General features: G+C 38.3%; 1 protein-coding gene across 6 annotated transcripts in view; it reads left to right on the top strand.

Annotated features, from left to right (window-relative positions):
- The window catches only part of SGMS2 (sphingomyelin synthase 2), a 58,226-nt gene that overhangs the window by 20,168 nt on the left and 23,971 nt on the right, over nt 1-14,087 (top strand). Inside the window, exon 1 of one of the 6 annotated variants that reach the window (XM_027636285.1) lies at nt 81-102. The exons of 3 other annotated variants lie outside the window; for them this stretch is intronic. The gene's annotated coding sequence lies outside the window, so the exon portion shown is untranslated. Of the gene's footprint in view, nt 1-80; nt 103-223; nt 580-3,235; nt 3,258-14,087 lie in introns of those variants that run through there. 2 more of the 6 variants (XM_027636282.1, XM_027636284.1) reach the window with 2 other exon arrangements.

Below are 14,087 nucleotides of genomic sequence, written 5' to 3'. Positions count from 1 at the left end.
GGGGCCGCGCCGGCACCTCGGTCGGCGGGCGGGGGCTCCGCAGAGGTCCGGCCGGTTCGCCCGGCCCTGCCCCTCAGCAGCGGCGGCGGCGGGAGCGCCGGGGTGAGTCAGTGTTTGGAAATGGAGTGGGCGGGCGTGCGTGTAGCAGAATGAATGATGTCAGGGAGCACCGCGGCGAGCATGAGGTTCGTGGTAAACACGGCGGCGGCCGCAGCAGCCCCGAGCCAGCGCTGCCCCCGGCGCCCCCCGGCTCGGAGCCGCCCTCCAGGGGGGGAGCGCGTCCAGCAGCGGCTCTGCTGAGGCAGGAAACCTTTCCGAGAAGTGTCGCCTCCGCTGACGCCCTTAAAGCCGGTCCCTTTCACCAGGAGGGAGAAGAGGCTGAGGCTGGGAGAGGAGCGAATTGCAGGGGAAGGTAGAGATTGTGGCAAACTTTCTAGCTGCTTCTGTGTGCTGCTACCTCAGTGGTGGGAGTGTCTGGCCATAAGGAACTGCAAAGCCCAGACCTGAGAGCCCTGAGGCTCCAAAAAAGACTTCCATCTGCCTTTGGAGGAAGAACTGCCAGCAGTGCAAGCTGAGCAGGTGAGTTGGGAACGGCACAGGTGGATTAAAAGCGTGGCATACCACAGGTACGCTCTTAGAGCTGTTTTCACAGAAGACCTCTGCGTGTGAACTGGATAGAGACTGGGAGTAGCAATCGTATACTTGGCGGTCTCTTCCATTTCTAGAGTTATGTCTGTTTTACCAGTAAAATAGTCTTATTTTTAGTCCTGAAGAGGCCCCTCTGACTAGGGAGGACACCTGCTGTTTTGATTTCTCTTGCAAATATCTAATTTACAGAACATACTTAGTTTGCTGTAAAATTGTATGTTCTTGATACGGGCGATATGTGCATACCACGTAGATACCTAGTTGGACAGGAGAGGACTTCAAAATGTGTTATTTCAGCTCAGGAAGATAAAGTACTATTGTAAGGATCATAATGGTATTATAAAGGTGTTTTGCTGTACGTTTGTTTTGGTTTTTTTTTCTTGTTGAATGTCTGCTCCGTTGAAGCCAGTCTTAAACTTCCTGAAGTGCAGCTAAACTAAACTTTTTGACTTAATGCAGAGTATATTTCTGTTAACGTTGCATGGTTTCTGGCTTAAAATCCTTGTGGAAAATAGTTAATGCATAATCTTCTAGCAAGATAATATAGGATACAATGTAGACTAGGTGTTGTCCAGTTTAATCCATTTCTGAACTTTTATTTCATTTGAAGACCTTAGAAAACCAAACATTTGTCTGTCCGCAAACCACTTGACAGCTGTTAATTTATACACAATTATACAAGTGAGTGGTTCCATAGATGTATTAGCACAAACTGAGCAGGTGCATGATACTTTGTCTGAGACACCAGGCCTTAGAGGAGTTTTGGCAAGCTTCACTTTGTCATGTTTATTAAATGGTTTGCCCCAAACCAGTTTTCTTTTTTTCACTGTATTTCATGTAGTTGGTTAGATGTATTATTATTTGACCTGGCACGATTTTTGAGACTGCATAGCCTTAGATATGTTTTTCTTTGTGAATCCAGTAACTCTTACTCTTTACTTACCCTAACTTAAATGATCTAGGGCTTAATTTACTAGAAAGGTCAATAGGCTTGCTTCCATATTTTTTCCATTTAGATTTTCTCCAAAATCAGGCATGGATTATCACATTTTACTGAAAAGCATATCCTTGTCTCTGTCCTTCAGAAAAATATTCAAGTGTACCTTGTGTACTATGTGCAGTCTTAAAGAGTGTTTGGACAAATCAAAGTGCTGGTGGGGAGAAACTTTAGCTGAAAATCTAAGGGGACAACAATGAAGGCCCCTAATGAGGTTGATTTCTGTACTGTCCTTGAAGTGAGCTTATACAATGGAGAAATGAGAACTTGAAGAGAGCAAAGATGTATTTTTTTTTTTTAGCTCTTGGGTTGGTAATCTAATTAGATTAACTAATTCAGAATGACTGTACCCCTGACTTTTAAATATTGAGCCTTGGTTGGCATGTTGATAAGCATCTATTTTTCTGCATCATAAGTGTGTTGTGATTGGAATTAATTTGTCTTAAAATATTACAAAGTTAATGTTTTAAGTAGACATCAAAAGTATTATATAAGGGATGCAGTATTGTGACAAACTTCGTATTTCCTTATCAGGTTAAAAAAACCCAACTCACATACACACCTGCCTGTATCTGGGAGAGCTGAATAAGAGACATAATCTCAAGTATTTTTAATTCTAAATACCAGTTCTTTATTTATAATGTATTAGTATGCCAAATAAAGGTATGAAGACTGAAAAGTAATGTATTGATTTTTTTAAATATTAACAAAATAAATATTGAAACAAGTGATGGATTTAAAAAATGAGTAGTCTTTCTTAAGGACCAGAAAATGTGAAAGGTTTTTGAAGAAATGGCTCATTACAGTTAAGTCTTCTGGTATAGAAATGGACTTTGAAGATACAGATATTTGTAATAAAATTGCATACATCTTCTGTTTGTCCTTTTTCCCTAATTTTGGTGGGCTGTTTGCCTACAATGTTATTGGATACTATTTGTGGGGAGTGGACAATACAGACGCTGTGACATATTATTTAGTATGGATATGGTATTGTGGGAGTCCGAACAGATGCTGGGAAGATTAATGTAACACTAGGTCCACTGTCTTCAGAGATCTCTCTCTGCTGGGAGAATTGTTTGTACCATTGACACCACTGTCCCCAAAGATGCTGCGGGCACTAAGAACGTCAGGCATCCAGGCACCACTGTCCCAGCAGATTCTGAAGAGCTTAAGAGCTGCTAATGGAAAAGTTTTATGTAACACAGATAGCTCTGTCTTGTCTGGAATAGACTTTGTTTGAAAGATATTTCTTAACTGTACTGAAACCCGACTGTTGTAGTGAGCCTCCAGAACGTTAATAGCCACACGTCTGTCCTGTATGAGGATCCTTGTTTAAGTTATCACTGTTTCTCTTCTCCAGAATAAATCTTGTAGGGATATGGGTAATACAAAGAATAAAGTACTTACCATTATAGTTTTGGAAGTCTACTTTATAGCTGTTGATAGGAATTTTAATAGGACCAAACTGTGTACTAAAACTAAATCAGCTTTAGGAAAACCTGTTACTTACCCATTTAACTAACATATATATATATATATAGTATCTGTAATACTGCTGTGCCTTCAGGACATCCTTGTAGTTGCTGAGTAAAACTTGCTGCCTCACTGTGTGGTAAGTGGGTCCTCTTGTTTAATATGATGGCATAAAAAAATATACTGAGGTCTAGTCTGTTTTACAGGTGAAGAAATAGTTTGCCCGAGTATCTGAAGCTGTTGAGTTAATCATAATGGCTCTCATTGAAATAGTGTTCAGGTCTAGAACCTCAAACAAATGATTCTGGAGCATGGTTACTCAGGAAAACTTGACTTCATTCTGACAAGGGAATTTTATAGTAAAAAAGCACATATTCAATATTTAATGATATAATTTTGCAGATAAAAAATAGTTTCTCAGATGTGTAACCCTAGAATGGGAGAACAACCTGTGCATTTAAAGGTATCTGAATGAGAAAGCAGGTGTCTCACTGTCATTTACCCTCCCCGGTTGATGCAGGTTAACTTGCAACTGCCGTGTATAAATTGTAACGACATCCCTCTTATTCTTTATAAGTTCTTAAACAAAATTGAAGTTGCTGCTGTCAGTGGACCTGTGAGGATTCCAGAGTCTGAGCTTTGCAGCCGCGTTTTACAATGTTTTCCTGCTCCTGGCTTTTAGAGTTCATCTCTTCCAGCTTCCTACTGTAGTCTTCTGGTTTTTTTTTTTTTCTTTATATATTGAGATCTCCTTAGGCTGGATCGTACTAGAATCCTGTGCAATGCAGTAAGCTTGACACTAAGCTTTGCAGTGGTTTTGTGTGCATGTGGTTTCCGATGCAAAGTAGATCAGGGTTTTACACCTATTCTTCCTTGAGGAAATGCTGACCCTCTTGGGTGCAGCACTGAATGTTTTGAGAAGTTGCAAAAGTGAAGTTTTAAGTACTAATACGGATTAAATCCATATTAGTAAAAAAAAAGTCCAAAATTAGTATGTTTATTCAGTTTTTGTTTTTATGAAAGTTCTGATAACAAAGTGTCACTGTGAACTTTAGCAAAACTTACTGGAGTTTGCCTATGTAGAGTGTAACTTACAGAAGGGTGAGGTGTGGGCTTTTTTTTTTTTATTTTTCTACTTGTTCATAGATCAGTGATGTTCGTGCCTCAAATACTAGAACTTGAATGTAGTTGTTTTTCTTTTAAAAATTTCAGTTAACTATAAGATAAATGGGAGTTTAACCCTATTAGAGTGCAGAAATCTGTCCAGCCTCAAAGAACAAACCTCTGGCAGAGCCTGTCTAGAACCTGAATCTTGTAAGACCTATCTTAGAGCCCTAAGCAAAAGGTAATGGTTTTCCTTTATTGAAGGACTATTACAAGTGGTTTGGCATATGTTAGTTCCCCAGTATAGCTTTAGTAGAACACTTGTATCTGTAAAAGTCCTTTATTAAGAAGTCACCTGCTTTCAGTGCTTGTTTTTTCATGTTGAAATATATTTGCATTTCTTAATTTCTCTCTTTTTAGAGTTTGTGATCTGCTTAGCCTCCAAAGATCTCAAACTGTTGTGTGATGAGTGCTGAATGACTTCTCTCAATTAGTTTCAGTCATGTGAAATGTACATAACAGTGACAAAATATTTACTTATGCACACACCCAAGTTCCTGCTTATGTTCACGCTAGTGCTGGTTAGTGGAGCAGAACTAAATAAGAAGACAGTCTCCAGACTTTTTTTCCAGTTCCAGCCATGATATGCTTATGTCTTATCCAAGAAACTGAATTCAACTCTATATGCTCCATTTAAGATTCTGAGTTACTGCTAAATCAGAAATAATGAGACAGTCTCCTTATTTAGGTGACATAATTTGCTGGAGAGAAGCTGCAGCAGTAGAGAAGGTTGTGCCTCATAGTCATTAATTTTGTATTCCATCTGGAGGGGCACAATATAATCCTATAGCTTGTTGATGGTTCTAGTACACATCTACAGTAATTACTGTTTTGTTTTGTTTTTTTTTTTAACTTCCCCCACATCAACTTTGTGAATGGAAACAGCACTTGCTGCCTGTGGATGCTCTATAAGGGTGCCAAATACCACTGCCCTGTCTTGATTTGATACTGAACACAGATTATATTAAAACAAACTGTTCCCATCAGTGCCATTACCTCAAAAGGACATTTTAAAAGCTGGAATGCTGTGTTACTGTCTTAACAGTGCTAAAACAACACAATGTAGGATTCCGTTTCATCCTCTGCCAGCTATTCTGGTTCAAATTTATGTATTACAATTTCAGTAAAGAACCAAAAGCATTTCAACAAATTCTGAAAGCACTTTGTTATGTTTTGGTCTGGGGGTTTTTTTGTGTAATACTGAGAGAAATTAATTGTTATGATTCTACTTTAGTTCATACTGTTAGTTTTTCTGGTTGCTTACCTATTTCAGGAGTGTATATAAACTATCAATATGTTGTAGCTTAAAAAGTTAACTCATGTTACTTTTAGCTCCTATGTATTTAGAGCCTGCAAAAGTCCTTCCAAAGCCTGTGTTTTTTCCTGTCTTCATAATACTGTACTAACCTGTAAGGATGCAGTGTAAGACTTCTTTACAGTGGCAGTCTCAGAACTATGAGCTTGTCTTCATTTGATTTCACTCAGATTTTGTATGTTATTTTGAGTGTTACTTGACAAGAGTTCATTCCTTTCTTCTGGCACACCACCTTAGTCTTGCAGAGGCCAAAACTTGGCTCTACTTAATAAGTAACAAGGTCCATTTAATGCACTTGCTTAAGCTGCAGTTGCTGAAGTGCAGATGCTTGGTCTGCTGTGCTTTTCACAGAATTGTTTGCAAATTGTTTTGAGAGCATATGTATACTTTGCACGTAGATATGGGAGTGATTTTGAAATTTTGGAAAAAAACCCCAGTCAACTCCACTTGATGTGGAACATGTGCCAGAAAGCTATAGGTGGTCCTCCAAAGTGAAGCTGTGTTTATTTCTGTCTTGTGAGAGAGAACATTGACTGAAAGGTTTGAATCCTTTATTGACTATTAAAAGTGCTCATGCACTAAAATAGAAAGAAAAACTCTCTTCAGTGTTTTTGTTTTCCTAGAAATATGTTAACTTTCATGATGGACTTCAGTCTTGAGAGGAAGGGCTGTGGCATCCTGTTTGGCTCTGAAGCAAGAAATATTAAAGGCATTGCTCTTTCCAAGGTGCCAGAGTGAATTTGGAAGTCTAATATTAAGACAACTTACTGAAGAGTTGAGTGTTACAGGTTTAAACTTCTGTCCACTGCAGTGACTGTATCCTGAATTTTTAGGCTATTCAGAATTCATCATCTTAGCAATATTTACCACCCTGAAACTGAATATTACACTTGCTATATAGCTGAATGGTGAATGCTTTCTAATGAGGATAGTATTTTTGGTTGACCTTTTTGTGTGTTTTGTGGTAACCATGGTCATTAGCTTCCTACATGGAGGCCTTAAAAAAAAAAAGCTTAGCTATTTTCATATGTGCAAGCAGGCATAAATATTATGATAAGTAGTCATTTCTTCTGTGTGGAACAAATGGACTGTGTAAAAGTAGGGTGGAGTAATATGTATCTCTATGGTAAAATTCAGGAACTTGTACTGACTTTTAAATTTAGTAAGATGAATGCTGACCAACCATGGAACAAGGCACAATACCTGTCAAATAGCAAACCTCAAGTAGTTAGGCTAAATTTCAGCTCTAAAAAAAAAAAATCTAAGTATGTACGTTTCTTGCTCTAAAAGTATTTTTCTTTGTGTTTGGGATTTTTTAAAGCATAGTTCTACAGATTGTAGGCAGTTTGCTTTCCTGTGTACACAACTTTCTAGTCACTGATCAGTCTGAATAAGATAAGTAACTGCCTGCCTCATAGTTTTACTATGCAGGATGAATGTTCCCATAAACAGTTTCTGGCTTGGTTTCTTTTTTTTTTCTTTTTCCTTAATTTGGATTAGGAGAAAGTTTAGTATAAACTATTAAACATCATATGGTTTGACTAAACTCTTTAACTCTCTTACATTTGAGGAGCTCAGTGAAGTTAAAATGGGACACTGTTCCCCTTCAAAGGCCTGGAGGGCAGAGGAGAGTGGCAGGAAAGCAGAAGCTCTCTGTTCTTTGGTGCTGTATTAAGGGCAAACACTAGAACCATATTGTTCTACCTTGTCCACAGCGTTTTTTGAGTGTGCATGCATATATACTTTCTTCTTGTTCTCCATCTGCATCGTTGTAGTGGAATCAGACACAAAGCTTTTAGCACTGCAAACCTTTCTAGAACGTGTGTTGATGGCAACAGTTCAGTCGAAGTTTGACTGTGATGTGTGTAACATGCAGAAACAGTACTTTCTTACCTTAGTAGTCTGTATTGCAATTACAAGGATGGCTACAAAGAGGAATATTGTACTTAGGCCTCCATAACTTGCCCAAAAAACCAATATCTTGATTAATCTTCCGTGACACTTGCTATTATGAAAGTGCTCCTTCTGATGTTAACAGTTTGTGTTACTGTGCAGGTGTTAGACTGATATTACATAGCTTAGGGTTTGGTCGTGCATTGCTGAGAATGTAACATGAAAAATGTACTGCTACATGCATTTATAGTGATATTCTATAGTGTTTTCAATTAGCATCAGGTAACAAGCCTTTATCCTTTCATCAAAAAGCTTGTAAACTGCAGAACATAGCATTTTTGTTGTTGTCTGTTTATAATAGTGTGATTCAATGGAGTAAAAGACAGTCTTAGGGGACAGAAAATGTATTGTTATGGAAGGTGACTTTTTTGTCTTGTTACTATTATGACTGTTCTAAAGCACTGGTTCCACACCTTTCACCTCCTCTTTTCATGAGTTCTGTAGGTCTAGGGCTGCTCATAGATTGAGTTAAAAAACAAAGGCAGCCTCTGCTTTTTTTTTTTTTTTTGTCATTTCATAATTTGAGGCATGTAAATTGGAAGTGCATGCATATCTAGAAAGTCCTCTCCACTTTCTTAGTTTATAATTTCTTGGGCATTGTTTGAACTATGAAGTGGCTGCTGCTTGTAACTCTGCTAAATCTCACCATCTTTGACATAAACTCATTATGAGTAAAATGCCGACTTAGTCTGAGGGAACATATCAGAATGTTTTGCCCAAAGCAAATCTGTTTGGGTAATTGAAGGCATGTAGACCTGATGTACCCATGAATTAACCAATACCTTAGCTCAACAGGACCTTCTTCCTGTGGATGTCAAGGCACCAAAACTAGTTAATTAATTTTGGCCTAGTGTTTAATGTATAGCCTGATGTAACTTAAGTCTAGCCTCATCTGAGAGGACTTTTATGTCTCTGTTTACCTCTTAGCCAGGCAGCAGCTAGAGAGTGATTGCCCATGGGGTATGTTTGCAGTTAACCAAGCTGTGTTTTGAATAGATCTTCACGTTGGTACATATCAAAGAACATGTAACCTCTTACCTGATGGTATACTAGAAAAAGTCTGTAGGTGTATGAGCACCCTCTTGTCTTATGTTATTCTGCCTCCTGTATCTGTGATGAAAATATACAGTTAAACCGAATAGTAAGCTATTCCTGGTTTTTTGTTTGGTTTTGGTAGGGTTTTTGGTTTGGTGTTTGTTGGTTTTGGTTTTTTGTAATTACCTGCTATGAAGTCTGCACATTAGCTCAAATGTTGAGGATTAGTAGGAACTCGGATTCTTCCTGGGAAGTGTCTCAATATATGTGCATGAATATTCAGTGTTCTGATGTCTGAACATGCTTAAGAAATTTTACTGTGAATTTTTACCCTGGACACTTCAGGTGACTGCCCTGACCGATTCCTTGCAGAGTAAGAGATCACAGCTTGTGCTGTTGTCGCGTAGAAACAGAGTTGAATGGGTGTCAATTCTGTCTAAACCTGTTTCATAAATCTTACTGTCAGGCATGAGAAAACTTTGGAAAGCAGAATCCTTATTAGACTAGGGTAGTTACTCTGTTGGAATTGAACTGTTGGAGTTGAATACATAACTTTGAGTGTACACTTTAGTAAAGCTGTCCTAGGAATGTAGGAAGAAACATTTTTGACTTTGGCAGATGCCTTTACTCAAAAGATGTGGTATTTCTTTTCTTTTTATGACCCACACATCTGAGTATTTAATACTTATGCTCACAATGTGCATTATCTTAAAAGGCAATTAGATTTACTCAGAGCTGGACCTGATTTTGGGGCTGACTTGTTTACTGGTCTTTGCTGGAATGCCAACACTGCCGTGTAGAAAACCTATTTCTTGTGTGTTCTTTGTCTTGCATGAGACATGGAGCTCATCTGAGAAGTTTTAGGGATAATACAGTTGCTGTAGGGCATAGATTCTGCTTCTGAAGGTCTTATAAATTGCATTAGAATTCATAGTTTATCTTACGGTAGAACAGCATTTTGCATTCCTTGTGATATAAAGACTTTTTTTTAGATGGTTTTTTAATTTTTAAAAAGTTTAAGTATTAGGAAGGGGAAAAAATAGATTTGCTCTGGGACTTCAGATAAATTTCTTCTGTTCTTTTCCAGTTGAACACTTAGTTCTCTTCTTAGACTTTTGTAACTGATCACGTGGAATTAGTTGATTCACAACCTAGTTACTGTGCACCATGGTTACTTAGCACACATTCACAACATCACTGGTCTCAGTAAGTCTAGAGATGGGACTGACTTTATTGTCTGAAACAGGTTTGTCAGCTGCAGTTCTGACTGGGGAACATTTTATAGAATCTGCTTGTCACCTTGTAGTTAGTCTTTCCACATTTCAGCTAGTCTACATGACACCTCTTCATGTCCTCCCTTTGTCTTTCTAAATCAGTGTCTATAGATGTCTGCTGGACATGAGACAAGAATGCTATGAAATGCTTTTTGAATAATTTTTATGAAATGCTTTTTGAATAATTTTTATAAAATGCTTTTTATTTTAAAATAAGCTTATCATTTTAAAATAAGCTCTAGGACCTCACAAGAAAATGTGACCAAGAATTATTAAATATATTTGGAAATAACTTTTTTTCTGAATGTCCTTTTTGAAACATCTTGTTTGATCACACATTCTTTTCTCCCTCCCCAGATTTTTCATGGACGGTAACACAAAGGTCAGCACTAGACTTAGGTTCTAGCTTGTGTTTTTTTTACTGTGGAAATACTCCTGACTCAAAATTTAATGACAGTAGTGTTACTTAAATAAAGGGAAAATAAACAGTGTTCAGCTGCAGCATGCTGTACAACTGATATAAATGCCATTTAGCAGGCAGTTTGATTGGCCAGCTTGTATTTCCACTTTACGTTCAGGCTTGATTGGTTTGAGCGAACTTTTGCTTTCCTATACTTCTAAAGATAGCAGGTTCAGTGAGGACTAGAAGCCTCCCTTGATCATAAAAGGTAGTTTATGGCGTGGAAGGTACTACCTGAGGTATGTGATGCAGTGTAATATAAATCATTCTATGTAGGTTGAGAGCAACCTCAGTACTTTCACACCGGGTTTTACCAGTTGATAGGATAAGGTCAATGTAATGCTGCTCATTAGATTGTTAATTTCCTTTGAACCCTTTTAGTTATGCTGTGTGGGAATGGATAAGGTGTTACAAAGCAGTTGTCTGATGTTACAATGAAAGGATCTAATGAAGGCTTTTTAGGAGTAATGCTGAAGATGGTACTCAGCTGTTTTCTTGCAGAAATAGTTTTAGTAAGTGGGAATTCAAACATCACTAACTTCCTTCTTTAAATCCTTTCTCACTAACTTGGATCTTCATATCCTTCTTAAAAGCTTTAAAGAAAACAATAAAATTTTCAAACAATTAGGTGAGAAGGGGAAGGAAAATAAAGTAAAGCACTGGCATGAATGGTCAAAGCCTCCATGTTGAGTCTCATGAGTGGCTTGGCATAAAGGAATTTTGTTATTGCAGTGGTATTCAATACAGGGTTGTTCTTACCAAAGGCTGTAGTTTAGCAGGGAATAAGGAAGAGAGGCTTGAATTATTCTGGAGATGTTTAGTTAAGTTCTGAGGTAAATAATAGCTCTGTGAGAGATGGTAAAAAACACATTAGTAGTATTCTTGTCCTCTCTTTCTGATCTGTGGGGTGAGGCTGAAATGGAGATAGCAAAATGTCTGAGGTATTACAGAAAGATTTTGGATTATAATTGGAATTATTTTTTACTGCTGTCCCACTGTTACCATCTTCTTGGAAAATTTATTTAACAATGATACCCTGTGTTGTGGGGAGATAGCATGCCAGGCAGGAGGAGTGATTATACTAAGGAAAGGAGTGTTCTGTTTGTCAGTCTGTGGCAGAAACGAAAATGAAGAAGGAAGTGTTGAAGGGCATAGTACTTAAGTGTTTAGTATTTAAAGTTAAACAGTGTCTTCCCTGACAAATTAAATAATATAAAAAGGAAATGTTTTTTTCTTGTCAGCATAATGTGGAAAGTATTTTCTTCTATGAATAGAAAATTTTGAGCTAATGGAATACTTGAACAAGATCAAGGAAGACCATGGGACTGCACTGGAAGCTTAGGTTGTGATGCCCTTTTTTTTTTTTAACTATGTAGTACTTAAAGTTGATGCATAGAACTTCAGGGAAAAACCCAGTTACATATAGGAAGCTTGATATTATTTTGGTTGTTGCAAACTGGAAGCTTGAAGAAATAAAAGTTTCTTTGCTGCTGTTCTCACCCTTAATGTAAACATCTGTAGACTGATCATGGCACTTGCCAAAAGTTGCTCAGTAGTCTTAACTTCTTGTTGTTAACATTAAATTTACCTGATTTTAGTTCTGAAAGTGTGGCAACAAAAGCTGGGTGAGGGGGGGAAAAGTGAGAGGGAACCATCTAGTGTGTGAGCTGGATGTAGATTTGGGTGTCAGAGCCTGTAAACAAACAGCTTGAAAGAGGGATCTGTGTATTCTCATCCCTGTTTGATTGGTGTGCTGACTGTGATATGAAAGCCTTACGCTGTTGCTGCTTGGTGATGGGTGTGCTTGCAAACCAGTGGTTGTGGCAAGAAGGTAGAGGAGAAGACTGAAATAGGGACCAGATCATGTTTCATGATGAGTTTTAATTAATCTATGTGTTCACTGTCAGCGATAAATGATGTGTGATGTCTGCATCATCCCTCTTAACCAATATTCATAAAGCTTTCCAGGCAACTACATCAGAGTTGAGCAAGCTGAAAACTATCTGAGTTTTTAGGGGGAAGAGAAAAGAATGTATTCAGTGATTCTTTCCTGACCTGTTTTGACAGTTTATAATGTGCTAGACTTCAATGGTTTATCCTCTATGCCAACACTAGATCAGGATACCCTGAGACAAGGGTGTGGGTAGATATTAGTGTTTCTGAAAGGGGATGTTTTCGTTGCTTGAGCCTCTGAACATAGTAAGTGTTGCTGCTATGTAGAGAGTCACAACTTGTAATGTGCCAGTTGAACTGAGGGGTATGTGAAACCAGCTTATAGTATGATACTAATTGATTTTAAATATGCCCTGTCCTAAGAATTCATGTGGGGTCTTTCTGCTATCACTAGGTGAGGATTACAGTTAATGGTTGTCTCTTTAATATTGTATGCTTTGAAAGGGTTACTGTCTGTTTCAGGCTTTCTTTAAATGTGAGTTATGAGGTATGAGCCTCTGTGTATACCTCAGAGCTAAAACAGCTTTTCTCTGGATTGTGCAACTTGTGCATGTATTTCTTATTACTGCTAATATTGTAAAATGCTCTGCAGATTTAAGCAATTACTGTCCTCTCACTGTAAACTTTTAGGAAGAGGGGTTTTGCTGCAGGAAATATACTAGAATCTTCTCATAAATGTGACCCCTTATTTTTGGGTTGGCACCTCTGCTTTTTGGGAGTAGCATAGGGAAAAAATTTGATAGGCATTATCTTAATAATTACCCAAATATTTGTAGGATGTATTGCTGATAGATTTACAGAATATGTAACTTCCTCTTCTAGCTGCCTGATGGCTGATAAGCTGTAGCACAGTCACTTTAAAGCACACATTAGTCACTGTGGTTCCTCACCACCCTGTACTGAAAGTGGTGACTAATCTCTTGGTCTGACTTTCCATTAAGAAGTGCAAACTTTACCCTTGGTAACTAGGTGGAGGATTTCACAAAACAGCTAGAGGAGATGTGAGGCATCAGATGTGCTGCTAGGCTCTCAACAAATATTGACACCTTGCTCTCCATGAGAAGAATCTTGCTTTGGATGGTGCCTCTTCAATAATGTCTGTAAAGCTATAGCAGAATTAAAGTGATTAGCAGTGAGGTGCCAGCATGCTACATAAAAGCCTGATCCAGAGGTTTATTTTGGCACTCTGGCATTATTCTGCCTGATGAGACTGAGGTAGTACAGTAACTTCCACACTTTGTACAATGTTTATAATAGTCTTTTCTAACAAATAGAAAAAGGTCAGAAGCCCAATGGTTTTTGCAGTGTTACAGAATATGCAGTGATAGAGCACCTTTTTTACCTTTATTCAAAAGCAGCTGATTTGGAGTTTGTTTCACTTCAGGTTAGCAGGCTTTTCTGTGCAGATCTGAAATACTGAATCAGTCTCATTTTGAAGAGTATGGGTTGAGTAGGAAGAAGACTTATTCTCAATCTCGTATTTTGGAGTGGAGAAGGGAGTCTTTAGGCTGTTGGAAGAAGGTCAATATTTCTTTTGAAATTTTGAAATATTTCTGTTGCAAAGAGGTTTAGCAATGTGCATTAACAGTGATGGCAGCCAACACTCCCCTGAGCTGTATTTAATAGGAGCATAGCTGTTATTTACAGGGAACTGATGACTCCTCTCTGCTCAGTACTACTTAGCAGTATCTAGAATATTGTATCTCATTTTGGGTCCTTGATCCAGGGAAAACATAAACAGGCAACAAGCCCAGCACAGGGACTGTCAGGGTGGTTGGGAGGCTGGAGCACAGGCCCTGTGAGGGAAGGCTGGAG

This window comes from Corapipo altera, unplaced genomic scaffold (genome assembly GCF_003945725.1).
Source record: "Corapipo altera isolate COAL_440 unplaced genomic scaffold, ASM394572v1 22b, whole genome shotgun sequence".
NCBI classification, from domain to species: Eukaryota; Metazoa; Chordata; class Aves; order Passeriformes; family Pipridae; genus Corapipo; species Corapipo altera.
Note: the sequence above shows the minus strand (reverse complement) of the source record. Positions and strands in the feature narration are given on the sequence as shown.